Source organism: Drosophila subobscura, chromosome U (genome assembly GCF_008121235.1).
Source record: "Drosophila subobscura isolate 14011-0131.10 chromosome U, UCBerk_Dsub_1.0, whole genome shotgun sequence".
Classification (NCBI taxonomy): Eukaryota; Metazoa; Arthropoda; class Insecta; order Diptera; family Drosophilidae; genus Drosophila; species Drosophila subobscura.
In genome coordinates this window covers 24,110,238-24,125,791 of record NC_048534.1, presented here as the reverse complement: position 1 = coordinate 24,125,791, position 15,554 = coordinate 24,110,238, and the positions used below count along the sequence as shown (strand labels likewise).

Sequence of the window (15,554 nt, the reverse complement as noted above, 5' to 3'; positions counted from 1 at the left end):
TGTACGAACTGTAGTCCATTTAGCAATAAGTCTGAGAAGTTTATTTGTAACCATAACCCTACCCCCTCTTGGGCTTACTCCAAACAAATGTTTCCTCAGCGAAAGTTTTGCACTGTGAACCACAAAAGTAGGCTTCCCAATACTTACGCGTAATGCAGTATGAAAAATCAGCTCAAATGATAAATTTTGGCAGCGATTAAATATTCATTAACGAGCACCTGAGAAACCATTACCAAAATCCAGCAGCAGCCAACACCCGAGGGCACATCAATTTCAGTTCGCTTTGGCCTTTAATTAAACGCTGGAGAGGAACTACTGGCCCTCGTTTATAGGCAACTTATTTGGGTGGTAGACTGTTCCCTCTCCCTACTCTACCCTCAAGAGCCACCTCTCTCGCTCAGCTCGATTGAGCAGACAGCGCAACAAACAACTTAAGCTGATATGAAAATTATTTCGCTCTTGTGTCGACAATTAAATGCCACGCCCAATGCTGCAGACGCCTCCACACAGACACAGAAACAGAACAGACACGACGATTTTCCGAAAATATAATTAAAAACGGCTACAGAGTGGCAGGAGGCAAGCGGCTGAAAAATCTGTGCATTTAATTGAAACTCAGGCAGGAGCAGGAGTCGCAGCAGCGACTGTCGCAGGAGCTGGGCGGCCGCAATCAGCTTGGTCCTTCAGCCAGGTCCTTAGTCCCTTAGTCCTTGTTCTTGTGCTCATAAATAAAATATGCCCAAGTGCGCACGGCAAAGGAGTTTGTCTGTCTGTCTGTCTTGATGCCGCAGCCAGGACATCGAGCATCGAGCATCGCTCCCTGTGGTCTCCCGTTTCTGTCGCTCCCTGTCAATCATGCTTTTCATCAGCTGCCGTCGCGGAGCTGCCAGTTGCTTGTTGATTACAGGACGAGGCCATTTAGCAGGGAGTTGAAAAGGGATTGGGCGTAAAGGATTGAGGGACTGGTGGGCGGGGACACACACAACTGACATATTAATGAAGTTCAGGGCAGGCAGGGGTCGTGCAAGTTGCTGCGGCAACAAGCTGCTTTAAATCAATTCGCGAAAACAATTAAAAACTTGACTTTCGTTGCCAGAGCACTCCAGAGTTTCCCCTGGCATGTGCCAAGCATTACGCTGACATTGCGCATACGACATGTGGGCCAAGGCTCCACAAAGTTTTGCGCTTCTGCCAAGCACGCATAGAAAACTCAGAGAGAAAAGTGAGAAAAAGGAAGTTGCAAACAAAGGAGAGCTGAAGTGACTCTCTAACAACAGAAAAATACAAAAACTTTGCACTGCGTTTTGCATAATTAATGTTTTAATGTCAATCATACGCCCTGCGTGCCATGAAATATATGCACAAATGATTCGCTTCCATTCGTTTTCCAATTTTCCACACGGCCATTGTCTGCTGCAGGGACTGGGTGCAGTGGGGCCATCGACTTGGCCTACAAATGCAGAAATAAAAGTTTTCTGACTTGTAATTAAATTTGTAAAATTTGTCAAATTTTAATTTCCCAGCAGAAAATTGTCTCGCACAGTCTTCTGGCATAAATGAGTTTTCAACAATTACAATGGCCAACTTTAAGACACACTTTGCAATAATTTTAAGAGGTTTTCCCCACTCTCCCCCGCCGGAAAAGCTTGCAATCAAAACTCTTTACACACCTGCTGCCTTGGCCAGAAAGGTGTCTGTTGTTGTGTGCCCCGAGAATTGATTACACACGACACGCCATGCCATGACACAACGCTCCGCACCACTTCTTACTAATGTGCAAAAAGCTGTGGAGCTGCTCCGCAAAGAGATGAAAAATTACAACAAATATCAAGCAACAAACAAAACAGTGACAATAGCAAATAGTAATGGCATTGCCAGAGGCAACAATAACAGCCAGCGATGGCAACTCTGCTGGCATCAAACACTTTAGGGGGAAAAAGATCTCAGCTCGAGGAGAAGCAGAAGAAATCCTAGGGAACAATGTGACAAACGATGTGTGAAAGAGTCTCAGACGCTGAAAGGCTTCAAGTGTGGAGCAGCGGCGGGGGAGGGGAGGGGGTAGAGCCACCAAAAAAATCTAACCACACAATTGTCACAAGGGAGAGAGACAGCGGCGAAAGTGGAGCGCATTACGTATACGCAGCGTTGGATTTGGTCATTTTTCATGGCAAACAAATGGGGTGGCCGGTGGCACAGGGAGCAGCGCGGTGGGTGGAGTGTGAGGAACGATGACGATGACTACAAATCGTGACAAATTCTTGATGCGGGTTAAGTTACACATTTTTTGCTGCCTGCTTCGGGGCCATCTTCATCCCTCATGCCTCATTCTGCCTCTGCCTCTGGCTCTGGCTCTGCCTGTTTGGCCAACAACTTTTTGGCTTAAAATACATTTCTGACGCATTTCAAAGCGCGTGTAGAGGGATTGCCTTATGCCTTAACTCTCGAATCCCCATGCCTTATTCAATTCCGGGCAAACCATTAGCATGCGCCAGGCCATAAAAAATCGAAAGCTAAGATGCCACCACGGCCACAGCCACGAGACCAAGCGACATTCGAAACCCCCAATGGAAAATGAATTTTAAATATTTCACTGATGAATTTCAACATATTTGTGCGCTGTCATCGCTGATGTTCCTCTGCTGTGTTTTTTTTTACATTTAAATTTGAGGCTGGAGGCTATAAATTACAATGGAAATGGCTGGCAGTGGCTAGAAGCTCACCTCGACCATTATGGGTACCGGTGGATACAGTGGAGCGGCGAAAGCATATTCAATGACAACATTTTTAATGCAATTTATGGTCGTTAAGGCGACAAAATATAATAAAAATGAATTATATGCCAACTGTGTGCTGTGCGTGGGTGATGCAACACGTGACAGGCTGCGGGTTGCGGGTGTGCTGCCACAAGACCCTCACATCCTGCACAATTTATGGGCGCTGTAAATAAATCGACGGCGCCAAATGTGCGAAACAATGCATAACTCAAAATGTACGCCAAATGAAACGAGCACATGTCCAAAATAAATAGCAAAAATATTTAAATATTTATGGAAATGATAGAAAAAAGCCAGAAGAAAGTAGAGAAAGGCCTCGACGATGGGCTACCGTGTTTGTATGGAAATTTCTGACTATAAAACTATAAAAATCAAAGAGTCCTGAGGAAGAGTCTTTGGCAGCAGGCAGGCATCAGCATTCGAGTGCTCTTGGCGACAAAGTCAATCAATAATGCATTCCATTCCAGTCCATGTCATGCCACTCTTGGGCCACTCATAAGATGTAAACCAAACATTATGAATACATGATGATGATGATGCCATACGAGCATGTAATGTGTGCAATATTTGTGGAATATCACAAGCATCTGACAGGTGAGAGCGAGCTGTTGAAGGGCCACAAAAAGCTTTCAGCTACAGCGATAAACAATTCAATTTATCAAACATGAAAGGCATGCAAAAACTTGTACACAATCGAACAGAAGATAGGAGGAGCCCAGGCGAATTATCATCTACGAAATAGACAAAATGCTGTGGATATATTGCTATATTTCTGGGAATATTTCTGAGAGCACTCAACGATGGATTTTGCTTGTGTGGAAAATGTAAGAGAAATTGAAGAATATTTAGAGCAGTTTTTCAAAGCGGGTTCAAGAGGGTTTAGAAGTTATTTAAAATATATATTTTATATTTTTAATTCGGATTTTGGGTATGGAAAAATGTGAGAGAAATTAAATCGTTTTTGGAATATTTTGAAGTCCTATTCAATTTATTGCAGATATGTTTGAGTGGCTTTAATTTTCAGAATATTTCAGAGAGCTTATAAATTGTTCATCACCATTTTACATTCATTTTAAAGTAAATATTGCCAAAAACTTTAGAGTACAACAAAAATTGCACTTGTCGTTAAAATGTGAACCCCTCGATGAACCTTTCCAATCTGAAACTTAACCACTGATGAAAAAGGTCACCCACTGTCTCGTCTCTTAACCCACATCCTTTTATACGCATATCCTGCCGCATACTTTCAAGCTCTCATTACATGCCCCACACACCGTACACCTTTGAGCGTGCATGAACATTTATATCAATATACTCGGAAAAACATTATGACCAGAAAAAATGGAAAGGGGAACGGGGGCTCATAAAAAATGCAGAACGGCTTAAGTAGCTTCAAAGTACCCAAAACAAGAGCTTCACTGAAAGTGAAAAGTACACGAAAAATGAGCAGTAGCAGGAGGTGGCTCGGGAGGAGTGGGGGTGTGGTTTGCAGCTGACCCGATCCTAACCCCAAAACGACCAGCAGCAGGGAACCCCAACCCAAAAACCAAATGTCGAGCCCGAAAACCTCACCGAGCAGCAGCCTCCGCTCCGACACGCATGTTTATGTGCTTTTTACAGCTGCTCCCTGCGCTTATCTTTCACCCAAAAAACTTTCACCCCGTGTGCGTGTGCGTGTGCGTGTGCTGGAAAATGATTTTAAAAATAACTTTTGCGGTCATTTCACTAAATGTTGCACAGGAGGTCCGACAGGGGACAAGGGTTAAAAATACTGAATGAAGGTGGAAGAGGGAATGAAGATAAAAGCTGTTTGGTTTTCTGCCTGAGCAGACAGCAGACAACACTCTCGCTCTCTCTCGGCCTCACGCGCTTTGACAATTTATTATTAGTAAATGCTCAGTGTGAAAATTCAGTCAAGCGTGCGGAGGCATCTCATTTGTTGTTGTCTGATTTGAATGTTTGCAAGAAAAAGAACAATCTAAATAGATACACAAAAGCGAAAGTAGAAAGTGGAACAAACAGGAAGCGGAAACGCCAAACGCACAACCATAAAATGTGTGTCCATGTTCTCTAAGAAATTGGCAAAAAGAAAGTTTCACCTGTATAACCATTTGCCATTTTCCCAGCTGCCAAACAGATAAAAACGCACTTTGCTGGTGGGGTAGAAACGCTGGCGGCGGGAGGGTGGCGAAAAAGGTAAAAACAAGCGGAAAAACTGAAGGAAAACACATGCAAGGTTTTTACTTTTACTTTATTTTTGTGTGTTCTTTTATTATTGTTGAACTTTAACATGGCTACAATATAAATTAAAATGGCAGGCACTTTCCCATGCTACCACGCGAGGGGAATATTTCGTGGGGGGCAATGAAGTTTATGTGCCGCGCACTTTACGCGCAGATCCCGACTCCCACGTAGTCCCGTCGCTTGGTTGCACTTTGCCTGCTGGCAGCTGCCATATGAAATTATGTATACCACCACACAGCAGACAGACAGACAGACAGACAGACACATGTGTAATACCCAACAGATACACACAGACACACACACACATTGTTGTGTTTGGCTTTGGTATATGGCAGTGGCAGAGCCTACCAAGAGACAGCCACTGTGGAGTGGAGTGGCAGGATGTTGAAACAGATTCGACTCTTAATAATTTCCGCACTCGAGTTGATCGAAATCATAAAATTTTATGAGCCTGCCAAGAGTCGAGAGTAAAGTGGAGCATGCCTCTCTCTCTCTCTCTCTCTCTGCATCTCGAGGCTCCTCGCTGTGTGTGTGGCAAAATGGCTGCCACGGACAGGCAGACAGACAGACAGACTAAATGACGGCTACAAAGAGGCCGGAAAAAAGGCCAACAATGCGACAGATAGACAGACAGACAGATAGAGAGACAGGGGAACGACGGCAATCCGTCGGCTGTCAGGCAGTTTGAGAACCTTTTTTAAAGCCTGCGGCTAAATGAGCGTTAAAGTTGCTGCCTTTTTTTACTGCATGTCTTGCTGGTGATATATGATGGATGATTGGAGGGGTTTTTGCGTCACTCTTGATAGAAAAATGTAGAAAAAAGTGCAAGAAAAAATATTCAATGAAAGATCGTTCCATATGCTGTGCGCCCTCTCAATCAAAGTCTTTTTTCGGTTGCCAACCAATGCCGAAACTTCTCTTTAAATTCTTCTCTCTCTTCTCCATTTCATCTTCATTTTAATAGGATTTTTCCTTCTGCTTTTCGTTCCCTGCAACTCCTCCCCACAGCTCAAAGCTTTACCCGATTTGATTTTCGTTAACCATAAAAGTAGAACATGCTCAACATTTTCTCTGGCTGGCTTTCATTTTTCATCAAACTCGCATTATAGTCGTCAACTTTTTGCTGTATTTTTCTGCTTTCCTTTTTTTTTTTTGGCTACAATTTGCCATTACGCCGATTTATGCGCTGTGGGGCCAGAGGAGCAGCAGCAGCAGCTGGGAAATTCTTCTCCCCTCCCCGTGCGCTAAATAATGCACTTGGGAAATTAATTTTGCAGCTCTGGAGCGCAGCATTGGGAGCTCCCGAATGTCTTCAGATGCATTAAGTCATAATTTTTGTGACTCCGATTGGGAAGGGGAGACTGGAGATTGAAGCAAGTAATTCCAGAATAAATTAATTTAATTGCTGTTCGACTCGCACTGGAACAGCAGCTTCAATTAGCAAGAAGTCTTTGAAGAACTTTGCCCGTCTCTCTCTGTTTCTGCTCTAATTATGTTGTTTGCGCATTGGTTTTGGATAGCAGGCAACAGACATCAGCAGCCTACGTTCCTGCCAAGGCCAAAAGGCTACAAGCTTATGCCATTTTCGAACATGTTTGCCAGGTCTGTGCTCTGCTCTGGGCTCCCAGGGCCCCTGCGTGGCTTCGAGCATGTTAACCAGGCCCTACAAATGAAAGGCAGAAAGGCAGCCAAGAAGAACAGCCAACAGTAAAAGCAACAAAAGCCGCCTACAGAGGCGGATAAGTAAACATAAAGCACGGCAGCAGAACAGAACAGAGACGAGCAGCAAAAAGGACAAAAGCATGGAGGAAAAACAAAAGAGAAAATGGAAAAGCCAAGGCGAAAAAGCCGTTATGTTTATTATGCCAGGCATGTGAGTTAATTCTTTGAACTGTTGAGGTTGTTCTTGTTATTATAGCTGCTTCCCGCTCTCTCTCTCTCTCTCTCTTTCTTTCTTGTTCTCCCAGGAAAAACCACGAATATTCCCCGAATATCTCTCACACTCCCTACCCTTCCGCTCCGTTCTGCCTGCCTGCCGGCGGAGAGTACACTATGCTTCAGTTGATCATTATTTTTATTTCAGTCGCGTGCCTGTAACACAAAAATGTTTGATAAAGATGTTGCCTCACAGCACACAAGCACACACAACGCACACACACACACGGACACCGTATAGATAAGGTGCCAGAATAACATAGAAGCAGCAAAAAGGGAGCAAAAGGCAGAGGGAAACTTGTGCCAAAAGTGTTGCATACTTAGAAGGGCCATAATCTTGGGTTGTGGGTGTGGGTGTGTGTGTGGGGTGTGTGTGTGTGCTTTGGCATCTAAGGTGGAGATTGTGGTGCTGCCTGGGGAAAACTATTTAGTTAGTTAGCAAAGTCGAACTACATAAACTTCAATTTAGTTTTTAAGTCTCAGAGAGGGAGGAAAAAGTTGTGCGAATTTTGCAGTGGATTAGAGCCCAGGAAATTTGAATGGGATGCAAAAGTGCGTATGAAAAGGAATAAAGGAATACAAGTATTATTAGCCATGATTTTGGGATGGATACTCTGAATAAAACTCAACAAATTCTTTGCTTAAAAACACTCAAAAATTCGTTGCTTATTCCCCTTAAATTCTTCTAACGATAACGCATCTCTCAAGTAAGATAAAATCCCCGTTCCTCCACCCAATTGATAGCCTGCTGCATTATGCTTAGTTATGCCCAGAACCTAATTACAGCTGCGGTCATAAGACATTACTTCTCATACAACACTTAGGCGTACGCCCCAGAAGCAACCCTTGGATTTGCCTGAGCTTCCACGCTAACGACTGCATCATTAAGCCGCAGACACAGACACACACCCAAGCACCCAAGGAGCATCGTACTCTCAAGGAGTATCTCATTATCCCAAAAACCAAGTGGAATTATCGACACCAAACTCGCTTCGATTCAACCTAAGAGATACATTTAATTTTATTTATAACGCACGCATGGACAGACAGTGCGAACGGCGAGGGAAAGAAACCACTCGACTGGATTCCCGACTGTTATAAAAGCATAAATATTAATGCACTCCACTCACAGACTGTGGGAGGATGTCCTTTGGCGTACCTGCGAGCAAACTTATTGGCTTATTAAAGCCTAATGCTGCTCCTCCTTCTTCGCTGGCGTGTGTTAATGGCAGCCAAACAACACCTCAGACAGGACATGGCCCATTTAGGCTCCAGCTCACACCCAGCTGCTCCACCCCCTTCCTAATTGTCTCTCACCTTTGCCATGAAGTCAAGTTCAACGCCGCATATTAATGCCAGAATTTCCACCAGCGCTATTCAATATCCTTGTGGCAACCTTATAAATATCGCCCCAAGAAAGGAAAAAAATAAAAATCCAAGAGGCAAGGCAGGAAACTTTTTTTCCCTGACAAAGTTTGTGTGGGGCCGTGCTGGAAATGGTCAAAACTGTTTAAGCCTTGGCCAATATTGAGCATTAAGTAGGCTTTGATGAGCAATCCCCATGAATAAGAAAGCAGATGTTCCGCCCAGGGTCCGGCTCTCTCCCTGTAGCTCACTTTTATGGTGTTCCAAAAAATCAAGCCAATAAAGTCCCGCATGCCCCCATGCCCTTCCCTACATCCTAGAGGATGTGGCACGGCCCCGAAAACTTTTCAACTCAATTTTCTCCTCTACAGCATTTTTCGTATATATTTTCGGCATTTTTTAAATATTTATGCTGCAACGATGTGCTTAAATTTATGAATTTGCCAAAGTATTTAGTCAATAGCTTAGCAACAACAAAAAGCGAGAGGAATAACAAAAAAGTTTCGGCTCGCAGCTGCATATTTTATGCTGCCCGCCATCATCCTTATCGATGTAAGTGGGTAATATTTATGAGTGCCAGGAAGCCCCCGAATTTATGTGCAAAACTTTTTCTGACCCACGCCATGAAATCTTAATGGATGGAAAACTATTTTAGTTTTGCTCTGCACCCGCTCCCTACTTTGTCAACCATTCAAATAATGCCTTCAGCCTGACATTAACAGTCCCAATGCCAATCCAATTCAATTCGTTTTTCCATTAGCGAATAAAATTAATATTTTTTGTTGTTGATGCAGCGGCAAAAGGTAATTTAATTTGGATCATCAAATGTCAAAGAGACTGCCTGCAAATTGTGCATGTAAAAACAAACAAGAATTCAATCCAATCCGAAACTAAAGGAAAGCCCAACTGAAAAACAAAATTCAATTAAATTAATGACGGCTTTGATGTTGACACCCTACAAAAAAAACACACACAAATGCCATTCCCCCGACAGACGTTCTTCTTCGTTTTGCAATTGAAATAATTTTAGATGGAGCACTGCTATATGGGGGATTGTCCTGCTGCGAGTGCAGCTGAGGAGAGCGCCTCTGACCATTGTTTCGGGTCCCCAGAATCCGATGCCAGAACCCAGAAGCCAGAACCCAGAAACCCATTTGAAGCTGCTCGGCAATTTCCGCTCCAAATGCTCGCCTCGGCAGGGGAAATTATTAAAAGCGAAAACGGGCGCGCTATTATATTTTTGACACTGATAAATTTACAGAACGAGAGAGAGAGAGAGAGAGAGAGAGGGCCAGTGGCAGTGGCAGACCTTGGAGTACTGCTCCAGAAGGTGGCAATAGGAGGGGCCTGCCGAGTGGTGGACGCCTTCATGGCGGCTAACGGGGAAGTAATATAAATCGGACCCTGGGGATAAATAAGTTTGTGTTAGTTATGACATGCTGTGTGTGTGTGTGTGTGTGTGTGTGTGCGTGTGGTAAATGCATTTTGCTTTGTTTGTGCGGCTTACATAATTGTTGTTGTTGGCCAGCCATTTCTTTATGGGAAACATAATTATGCAAATTAATTTTATGCAAATATGCAACAGCCACAGCCCAGCAACAGAACACCGAAACGCTGCCAAAAGTTAGACTCAAATTTATTTAGATTTTATTCCTCCAAACATTTGACAGCCATCTAAGCAATTTCGCTGTCGAATTTTTGCTTAAATCTCGAGTCAAATGAAATGATGAAATTAATTAGTAGGAATGCAAAGGAAAGCATGAGGAAAATTGTTTAGATTTGAAGTAATATTGGCAAAATATCAATCAAAGTGAGTTTGAAGCTATTAAATTTTGTGCAAATATTTGCGCCATTGAAATGAATGAAGATAAATATAAATATATATTACTTAATGGTTATTTATTTGTTATTTGTAGCCATAAACAAACTTTGCTGTTTGAAGTGCATAAAATCAATACAGCTGCAGCTACTAAACAGTCGGGTTCTCCTTATCCTGCTGCCACATAATATTAAGAAATTATTCAGCTATATTTTGCTTGCAAAAATAAAAACAAATCTTTAACGGATTACTTACTTTTCCCATTACAGAGCTCACTGGCAGCACGAATTCAACTCAAACGGAGTCCCGCAGTCACTTTTGGCCTGAAGTCGGGAGTCTGCAGTCAGCGACAGAGCGTGGGAGGTACGTAAATAAGTCAGAAATGCACTCGAAATGCATTTGGACATAAATAAAAATAATAATACCTAACAAAGAGAACCAGGGACTCTTCCCCTAAGCCAACAGCCACAAAAGATTGCCAAAGCCAAACGAAAGAAATGACAAAAAAAATAGAAAAGAAAAAAAATTAAGTGCTAAACTTTTGGTGCTGACTGTCAGAGAGAGAGAGAGAGAGAGGCGAAAAGGGTCAGGGCAGAACATGCAAAACTCGGACCGAACGCGCGCTGTTAGTGAAGCAGAAGCCACGCCCACAGCCAAGAGCTATATATAGAATTTATATAGGGGCAAAAGGGTGTAGAGAATGGCGAGAAGTTTCCAGAGCGTATCCATGTTAAATTCTTCGAGCAAACGTCGCGCATTGTTTGACTTGAACTATTTTGTAAGTTATTTCTTTATTTTAAGTCACGCGCGGCAGTGTGCAGCTTTTTTTTGCCACCAGCATACCCTGTAGGAAGAGGAAAACGAAGGGTGGGTTGGAATTATGGAAAATATATTACTTATGGAATATCTCCCAAAGACTCTAAAGACAAAAGAAATTAATATTCAAATCAATTTAAATATTTGAATTTTTCCAACAATTTCTTAGGGAAAGGTAGGGTCTATGGGGTAGGGCAGCTCTGAGTAGTAAGAACGCTTTATCCCTCATCTATAAAGTGATTCCTTTCCATCTGTTAGTTCTTCAAATGCACAAGCAAGAAGACAACCCAGAAGCAACCACTCAGCACCGGGTATCACATTGTCTAGACACTCAACAAAAGGCTTGCTTCTCATTTTATTTTCTCTCTTGTTTGACCCAAACACACACATTCCCATGGCGTACATGTCACACACACACATAGAATTAAATATGTATGCTTGTGTATGTATACGCACAATTTTCAAGCGCGACTTTTTGCAAATTTGTAGCCAGCAGCAGGAAACCCTTTCTTTAGGAGCTAGACGGAAGGGGGACATGCTTAAGCTCAGGCTTTATGAGGCCACTAAAAAGAGGCGGGGGGGGGAGGAAGGGACAGAGCAGGGCAGGAAGCACTACTGTAATATATTAGAGTGTGTGTGTGTGTGGGTTTGGGATCTGTGTGAGTGTATTTGCTGGGTGTTAAGTCAGCTAAAAGCCTTTGGTCCCAACCACTTGAATTTTTGGATGCAGCGTAACTTTTTAGAAGCGGATGCAAGCAGAATTACAAGCGAAGAGAGGAAGAAAGAGTTGGATGGGATATATGGGTAGGAAGAAAGAAAATGTGGCAGGGGGGAGAGGAATTCACAAAGCCCGATGACTCTACGGGGGCTAGCTCTGGGGCAGAAAGGGGTACTGGGAGGGACTCTCGAAAAAGTTTTATGTGAGCGCCAAAAGTGCAGTCAACGCACTTTCGGGGCCAAGTCAAAAAATATGAGCTGCGAATGGGATTGCTAAATGGTCAAAGGCTGCATCGGAGAGGGGCGGAGGCGGAGACTGAGGCCGAGGAGCAGCGAAATTTGAGGCTGCAAAAGTTTTGCTTTTAATAAATGTGGCAGCTTAGCCAAATGCAACTGACTGGCAAATATATAGAGATGCTCTAATAAGGCGAAATGTGGCGAACATTTGTTGAAAATTGATTAAATGTTGGCCGCGAGATTTGTTCGCTTGAAGGTTACGGAAGGATGGGCATGTGGCAGAGGGATAAATGATGTTGTTAAGTGGTTTCAAAGCAGTGTTAATAGCTAGTACTTGGCGCTTTGATTCATCCACTAAATTCACAATTAAATCAACAAATTGAATGCAATTTTTGCCAATTTACAGCACTTGTTGCCGCATAAATATTTTCCATTAATTGACTAATTTCCCCTGCCCCAAATGAATGTTTTAGATAAATGCATTTTCAATTGTTTCACACACTTATTCGGCCATAAATCATTTATTTGCTGGCTGTGTGTGCACTGAGCATTTTCTTGATAATTTCACACCTCTGTAAATCCACTGGCATGGACATGGCAACTAAATAGCAAAAATTAAGCTGGAATTAATTAATTGGAATGGAGAGCAGCAAACTGTCAAGTGCTAATTTTAAATTTAAGATCAAAATCCCCAGCTGAAAACCCAACCAGCCGTGCCAGCCATAATATGGTTTTTTATGCCCTTTTTTTTGTGTTTTTTTGTTTGACTGTTACAAATGTTTGGTTAACTTTACAACCTTTTGATACGCGTACGAGTATATGCATATTTTTATTTGTTTAACACATTTTACTATCCGTCTATATTTCTATCTCTCTCTCTCTTTCTCGCTCTCTTTCTAAGTAGACTTTTTTTTGTTGCTGCGCTGAAATGATTTATTGCATAAATTTCATTAATTTGCTGCGCTGTCATAAAAACGACATCAGCGGCGCCCAAAGAGATGGAAAAAAAGTTGAATAAAATAAATTTGATTTGCTCGTGTATGCGTATCACTGTCTATGTGTGTGCGTGTGTGTTCTGTACGTGTGTGTGTCTGTCTGCGTGTTAAACAAATTTTTATGGGCCACCTATAGGGGCGGGCGCATACACTCCAAATGGTATTTATGACCCTGCCGACAGAGAGAACTCATTATACGATCCTCGTCCTCGTCCTCGTGCTGGTACGTCCTCGTACGCCGCCTCGTTTGGCAATTGGAATTTTAAAATATGTATTTTATGCTCGCATGTCGCGTCTCTTGTCTCGTTTCTACTTTACAATGTCAAGAACACATGTTCGGGGCTTTTGGTTAACGCTACGTGTCAAAAATTAAAAATTACACTCCCCGCTGCCACTGCGCCTGTTCCAGCCTGATCTCTTCATCAAGCTGCAACCCCAGCTCCAAGCACTTCTCCTGCCTTTGCTGCTTATTTGGTTACTGTCTCTGGCCTGGCTCCTCGTGCATATAAATCCATTCCGTAATAGATCGTGTCTAATTTATGAGTTACGCGAGTATTACAACAACTTATTACGAGCCACTCACACACACACACACACACACATAGAGAGAAAGAGACACATACGAGACACATAGGCGAAAATACGTGGGCGCTGCGGGAATTTCTGCTTTTTGTACCCTTTTCGGGGTGGGTATTTGGATTTTCTGTGGCCTTAAAATTTATATAAACTCTAGATATTCATATCTAAACTCTGTCACTATACAGCCTTTAGCAATTGTTCCTTCTGCAAGTGAATTTATTCGATTAAAAGTAGATTTATTTGGTGTGATACCCTTCATAACATATAAACGAAGTCTCCAGTCAAATAGAAAGTTCTATCAATAAAAAATATATATTTTTGCGAAGGAAACGTCAGCATTTCTATGTCCAAATATGAGACAACTTTATACATTTATTCATTCAGATTTCTTTAATTTATTCATTCATAAAAATGTCTTAGAAATATTCAACTGCATGTAAACTCCATCAAAAATAAATGTTTGCCGCTGCAGATGCTTACAAAATAATCATAAATATTTCTTCTTACTAAAAACCAATCCAATCACAACATATAAACATTTCTTTAGTCCTATTTTAGTCCGGAATTATCCCTCAGTAAGAGTATTTACAACTTCTGCCTACAAACAGCAAATTCCTCTTCCGTTTTCTGTGTTTTTTTTTTGCTTGTCTTCTAATTTACGCCTTGCGTGCTCTTTCGACCAAAACTCTTGGCCCGGGTCGAGCATTTTCCATTAAGTCTGCAGCTGCTTTACTCATAATTCATGCCACCCACATACACACACTCACACTCCAACACAAACAACACACACACATACATTTACGCTCAGAGAGACAGTCACAGATTGGGGGCATGTTAATTTGTAGGCCAGTGCAGGCGGAAGTCCTTTTTGAGGTCTTTAAACGCAAATGAAAGGAAAGCTGAAGCTTTTACTGCCTGCCAGGAACGCCATGTATCACTTGTGGATGTCTCCCTGTCGCTCTCCCTCCCTGCCCGCATACCCCCTTGCTCCCTATCCCTTTTAGCTCTTTGTGCGTGTTGCTCTAAATTAGATTTTCATTTGTGCATGTCGTTGTCCTTTCAGGGGGTGCTCTCAGCTAGTTATCGGGGTCGCTCCCCCATTCAGTCTTTACGACCTGCACATAAAACCCTTTTTCTGGGCACCCAAATAAAGTCCAAGCCCCAAAATCAATGCCAAAAATAATTAGTTCCAGTCAAACTGAAAATGAAACTGTCATAAAGTGAACAAAAAACGAAAGTAATTTTCTGTGTCATGAATGGAAATGTTTCTGCAACTTAAACTCATTTCATAAAATATTTTCAGAGCCACGGATAATCCCTGAGATATTTGCAAAACAATGCAACAATTCGTGGGGCTGGGTGTGAATATTTTCCAGAGCACTCAACAGCTTTCTTAACTGCCAAAGAATGCAAAAACAATTAACTCATTACGGGCGCTCATTAGGCGGGGGCACAAGTTGAATCAAGCCTTCAAAAACTTTTGCGCCAAAAAGAATGTTTCGAGACACGCCAAAGAAAACAAAACAGCTCTTAACACGGGACACCCCCCCACAGCTCACACCCCACTGGAGACTTGTGACAAGTGGAGTGCCACTCCGAAATATGCCCAAGATAAAAATGTTTGCTGGTGTTTGTTCGTGTTTGCGCCTGTCGACAGGCGAACAACACACGAAAAGTTGCCGGCGGAGCGGGGAAAAACTTCTTAAAAATACTTAAGAAGCGATAAATATCCACAGATACATAACACACGCACACGGGCATCGCACGAGGGTGGAGAGTTCATGGCAACGACTCTCTTTTGACTCTTGAAACTTTCGCCTTAAGTTGCCTATTTGTTACTCCTCATTGGTGGCTTCTGCTCGTAGATATATTTGTGTATATATAGCCCGCTGATACCACCGAATCGGTGAAACTTGCACTTGTTGTTGCCTTTTCTCATTATCTTTTAACGTTATTATTACATGGCACACTCTCGAGTGTAGGTGGAGAGTGGGGAGCTTAGCCCTGCCAAGGCATTCCTGCCCCCGACTTGTGCCCATTCCCTGGCTTATTCCCCCACATGAACAAATTCCT

The 15,554-nt window shown here is 42.6% G+C and overlaps 1 protein-coding gene across 2 annotated transcripts in view; it reads left to right on the top strand.

Moving 5' to 3' along the window:
* The window catches only part of LOC117900342, a 134,705-nt gene that overhangs the window by 59,190 nt on the left and 59,961 nt on the right, over window positions 1-15,554 (top strand). The window contains exons 1-2 of one of the 2 annotated variants that reach the window (XM_034810682.1): window positions 10,112-10,128; window positions 10,407-10,500. The gene's annotated coding sequence lies outside the window, so the exon portion shown is untranslated. Of the gene's footprint in view, window positions 1-10,111; window positions 10,129-10,406; window positions 10,501-15,554 lie in introns of those variants that run through there. The other variant, XM_034810681.1, reaches the window with a different exon arrangement.